Genomic DNA, 6000 nt, shown 5'->3' with positions numbered 1-6000 from the left:
CAAACAAAATGAGACAAATAACTGTTAGATCTAGTGAGTGTGTGTTGTGTAGGGGGGTGTAGGTTTTTAAAGAGGAGAAAGAAAAGGGAGGGAAAGAGAAAAAATAGAGTCAGAAGAATGAATGTTTTTCGTGGCAGGGGTGGCTTATGAAGTCTCATGGACCGACGATATTATGGTATTGTCTTCATTTGTATTTGCATTTAGCAAAGCTACTTTCCATTGAAAGTAGTTGGCAACACTGAGCTAGCTTGGGGCCATCCCAAGTTATACAATTCCACCTATGCCGCCACCAACAAGAGCCTCGTTTATACTCCTGAATGGACGCGTACACAGACAGTAATAGTCAGACATGAGCCAAATTATTAGGCATAATAGTTCTTGGGCAGCTGTAGTCTTTAATCACATGGTTGGCGGTTCGATTCCCGGCTCCTCCTGTCTGCATGTCAAGACTTTACAGCAGCCCACTGCTCCTAAATGTACCTGTATGTATAACTAACTCTCAGCAAGAAACTGAGCATATAGGGCTGCACAATTATGTTTTAATTAAGAGCATAAAACTGTTTTTCTAGCTCTTATTGTTGCTAATTTTGCTGTCAAAGTGCACCAGATTGAAGCATTTCACTTTTTAAATGTAGCTAACAAAGGAGTAGGGTGAATATTCCTGTAGTTTTTTATATTGCAATATATATATCAAAAAAATATATTGCAATGTCACTTTTTTTCCAACATCGGGAAGCCCTAATTTGTACATTAGCAGGAATGTAGCACAGCATGGAAGTGAAAAGAGCGCTCTGTTTATTTCAATGTGAAAGTGCAATCAAAATATTTTGTCTCTAAAATCGATGAATGATCGTGATAAATAATCATGATCTCAACATTGATCAAAAGAATCAGGATTATCATTTTGGCCATAATCCTGCAGCCCTACAAGCGTATTTCCCAAAATCTATTCTTTAAAAATTAAAATCATAATGATATCAGAGGCTGTAAACCACTGCCTTATCTTTCCCAGTAATAGCTACATCTGCCACTGTGTGACTTTGGCAACAGGGTGATACTTAGTCCTTGTTGTAGTCTTTTTTTCCCCTCGTACTCAAGTATACAGACGGGGCAACACGGCCGTGTAGAGCTCCGGCAGACATAAAGGCTCTCCAGAGTGCAATGTAATGGTTGTACCTTGTCTACCTTCATCAAGGGGGATGTTACACAGCCTCTTCCAAGTGAACTTCGTTAATTAATGCAGTGGGAACTTTTGGGGATGGAGGAGATTTTAAAATGCTTAATAATTCAAAGAGCACAAGCTGTAGTATGTTTCTGGTTCTCTTTGGATAGTCTGTCTGGCCTTGGATTTAATATTCGCATAGATATCACGCACGCTGTAGAGGAGGACTGTTTGTTTTGTGTTACCTCAGCTGAGTTTTACTAGTGTTTGTGTGTCAGTCATGGCCGATGCCGCCCCTCCAAAACCCCCCTCCTCCTTTCTCAGGTTCTAGGCGGACTAGAAGAAGCGTGTACCGTAATGAGATCATTATCCTCTGTTATTCAGTCTGAGTTGCTCTCTGGTTCTCTGCCAGGAGAAATTAGAAGGGGGAAAAAAGGCCTAGTGAATATCTAGCACATTTAATCTAATTGGTGTCACTTTTCTCCCTCCATTATGGTACTTTAATAGCCCTATCTGTCTCCATGTGGCTTTGCGGTGTTTAGGGTCAGCGGTCAGGGCCTAATCTTTCCGCTCAGATCACATTAACGCAGCCGATCCTCGACGCTGAGATAAACAAACGCTCGTTCGGACAACAAGAGCAACAACAATTTGCATCATTAAAAAGTAACAGAAGGCCTCTTATTTGTGACTTTTTCTTTTAGTTTCGACACAAGCTCAGAACAGATGGGTCTCTTTTTTTTTATGCCGAGGAGAAACACTTGACGCTCCCTCACAGACATCTTCGAGAGGACATCTGAACAATGAGAAGCTGGCGAGGCCACGATGGTCGAGGGGAGACCTTTGAACGTTTCAGTGCAGCCGAAGCTGTCTGACACAGTCTGGGATTTTCTTAAGAGGCTATTAGTGCCTCCCCACCAGCAAAAAAGAACTTACCATTATTTCTCCTGCAATCTTTGGTTGAGGAAAGCGTACAGGCCCCAGGCAGTGTTTGAATTGGGGCTGCATCAGTGCTCCCTTGCTCTGAAATCTATTATGCACTCTAATCCCTCCAACCTCCAGCCCCGACACACGTCTTTGAGTCATGAGTAGACTAGGCGTCCGTCCCAAGCCGGCATTTAGACTCTCCTCCCTCCCTCTCTCTCTCTCTCTCTCTCTCTCTCTCTCTCTTCGGGAGGATTTCCACCAAGTGCCTATTCTCTGTGTCAGTTAAACGTGTAATACAGGATCATCAGTCAGGTGTGAGAGGAGCAGGCGGCTTCACTGTAAAAGGATTTAGATACTCCGAGGTGCCAAAGGAAGTGTCCCTGTAGGCTTTGGTAGGAGGAGGAGGCGCACAGTATGGATTGGCTGACAGGCAGAGGCGGAAAGGAGATTTGCGGTGATGTCACACAGGAAGTCATCCGCGGGTCATGTCCGTCAACACCGTCGAAGCTAATCAAGTACGAAAGAGAGGTCCCTTTAATTTTTCTTTTGTAAATCATTGGGAGGAGAAAAAGAAATATCAGTGTACTCCAATCGAATAAACAAAAGGCACAGATATACATATTTAATGGTATGCATAATTGATGTTTTTCGCTCGCAGGGAGTCCTTTGCAGTATACGCTGAGCACTGAAGACATAAAAATAAAACATGAAGTGGGAAAGTCATTAAAACAGTTTTGGAGGAGCAGCGCGCGGAGTGGTACCGACTCTCACTTGAGTTGCACGCACTCCCAGCCTCCTCCCAGTGTTGTTGGCACAGGTGCCAGTGGCTAATTGGCCAGTGATTAATCACATCCGCTGTGAACTGCATGACCAATTAAGGGAGCCGGGGCCACTCTGCTCCGCGAGTGGGAGTGCACGGTTCACTTCCCGGGTCCATCAACGAAAATGTCTTGGACCACAAAAAAGTGGCATTATGTCAGACCGCGGCTCGTTTCTGTTGTGGAAAATACAGTAGAGTGAGAGTAGACGACGCCAGCCTGGAACATCATATCACACTCTGAGGATTTTAAACTCTGTTAAACACTCATTTTGGTTGAACATAAAATGTGTGCACACCAATGGACAGCCATTTATGACTTTAGTCATTAGGGCGCAAGCAAATTGCCATTAACTGGATATGAATAATAGACAATGTTTCCAAACTTTATTTTGGATGGATCACAATTTAGATCTTGTTATGTAGTTTTTGGTCATCCATCCATTTTCTTCCGCTAATCCGGGTCGCGGGGGCAGCTGGCTTAGCGGGGATTTCCACACATCCCCTCTCTCCAGCAACGTTTTCCAGCTCTTCCTGGGGGACCCCGCGGCGCTCCCAGGCCAGATGAGATGTATAATCTCTCCAGCGTGGTTCTGGGTCTGCCCCGGGGCCTCTTAGCAGTCAGCCGTGCCTGGACAACCTCCAAAAGGGAGGCGTCCAGGAGGCATCCTGATCAGATGCCCGAAACCACCTCAGCTGGCCCCTTTGGACGCGAAGGAGCAGCAGCTCTACTCCGAGCTCCCTCCAGATGTCTGAGCTGATTTCTAAGGCTGAGCCCAGCCACCTTACAAAAAGGAAACTCATTTTGGCCGCTTGTATCCGCGTTTTGGCCATCAGTCCAGTAATTATAACACCAAATTAATGGCTGAGTTCTGTGAATGTGTCAACGTTGCTAAAAAAAAGAAGTCTGACAGGGCAAGAAACAGACAAGTTAGCCAAACTTATTTACATGGCGATGGTCAAATTATTACCCAAACTCTGTCTCATTAACGTCCATCACAAATTATTATTAAATAAACTATTACTTTAAGATAAAAGCCGAGTTATGTGTGCATGTTTTGCTTTATTATTCTACTCCCCCACTAGTAGGTTGGGTGCTGCAGATTGAGTGGTTTCAGCGTCACTGCCTCTGCGGCCAGTTAAAGCAAGGTGGAGGTGATCCATCAAGGTCTCCGTGGGGCCATCTGTGGAACACACTTGACAAATGTCTCCCTCTTTTGTCATAAGGACACACGTCTCACAAAGCTGGCGATTAATGCCCCTTTTACAACACATTTATTTGTCGCCCAGGTATTTATCCCTGCAGTGTCTCGCACTGTATTACCACGGCTGACAACACCGGGAGCCATTTTCCAGGCCGTCCTCCAAGGTGGGGCAGTCCGTGAGGGACTGTCCTCCTGGACGATTCCTGCAGAATTTTGATGTCTCTGCTGCGGGAGGGAGGGAGGGAGGGGGGGGAAACATCGGAGATAGAGATGAAAATGTTGCCTAAAGACTTTCAGGCATTCATGCATTTAACAAAAGCACGGAAGGGGAGGAGGAAGAGGAAAAGGTGGAGAGGGTGCGACCTGTAGTTTAAACATTCATTCTCTGACTTGATCACGTGGGATGAAATCAGAGTGTAGAACAAAGCGCTGATGGTGCCTTTGCCCTAACAAAGGAGAGGGTGTAAGTGATGAAATCCTTCTTGTTTGCACCGCTGCATTATGAACAGCGGAGGAGCACACACACACACCCTTGTGGATCTGATTGCTATGTTGTCAATCTATCCATCTCGTCGCAAACTGCGGCGATTGCTCCAAATACCATTTGGTAAATATGACGGAACGCCATTAGGCGAGGTCAGGGCCACTAAGCTTGTTATCTCATCACGTGGGTGTAGTGTTTTCAGTGTCGAGCACACCAGTCCCTGGCCCCTTCACCTGCCATAGGAACGATAACAATTTATTTTCAAGAGGGGACCTGCTCTCGAGGATCTTAATCCCTCAAAGAGAGAAAATTACACATGAAACATTGCGTATTTGTACCACTAGTCCCTTTTTCTTTCGGCTTCTATTTATCCGTCATATTTTTTTGTTGCAAAAGAGTGTAAATACTTTGCCTCTGTAAATGTCACCCTGGCAGTTTTGATATCATTACCGTTTTGCCTCCATCTGCAAAACCAGACCGTCCCGCTGCTTCCTGTTTTTGTGTGAGATGCAGAAAAAAAAAGACAAAAAGAACGAGACAGGTGCCTGTGTGTGTGTGTGTGTGTGTGTGTGTGTGTGTGTGTGTGTGTGTGTGTGTGTGTGTGTGTGTGTGTGTGTGTGTGTGTGTGAGCATGTGTGCAACAAAGGAAATGAGACAAGGCAAATGATAGAAAGGAACTAAAAACTCACACTCAAAAGAAATCTTCCTCACTTGCACGGACTCTCTTTTCGTCGTGTGTGATCAGGGAGAGAGACAGATGAGGGTGAAAGTGAAGCTAAAAGCTCGCACTCCAAAGGACTTGCCCTCTGGAGCTGAATGTGCACACGCCAATACAGAGTCACTTGTTGGTAATGAGGGAGTCAAATCAGAATCAATTATGAATGTTCCATCAGGAGGCTCGGGGGCCATATCAAGGGAGCCAGGTATTAGACAGTAATGAGAAATGGAACACAGAGAAGTATGGCCCTGCAGGCTCCCGTGTCTCCAGGCGGCGCGTGATTCAGTGGTTTAAATACATTTGCATTCATTCTATTCGCAAGAAGGCCATATTTTATTAAAGTGAAACGGCTTCCTTCATGTGCCTCAAACAGTCACGCGGGTAGACAAAGCCTTTGATTCTCGGTTAGATGAAAATCCGTCTCTCTTATGACCGATATGGACTGGCACAATTGTACCGCGCAGTGTGTGTGTGAAAGAAGAAAGAGAGAGAAGAGAGTTAGCTCTGGCTGTACTGTACTGATCCCAGCCAGTCTACTTGCTCTCCGCCGGCCAGAGCCCCGTTCGCTCCAGCGTGATGATTGATTCTTGTTCGGGGCCATGCCTATGGGCCTTATTAAATCAAAATGTAAACTCACTCCTATAACAAATTGCAGGGAAAATGCCTGTTGCCAGCTCCCCCCTTAGGAGT

This window comes from Sebastes fasciatus, chromosome 21, assembly GCF_043250625.1.
Source record: "Sebastes fasciatus isolate fSebFas1 chromosome 21, fSebFas1.pri, whole genome shotgun sequence".
Taxonomy (NCBI): Eukaryota; Metazoa; Chordata; class Actinopteri; order Perciformes; family Sebastidae; genus Sebastes; species Sebastes fasciatus.
This window is presented reverse-complemented; position numbering follows the sequence as displayed.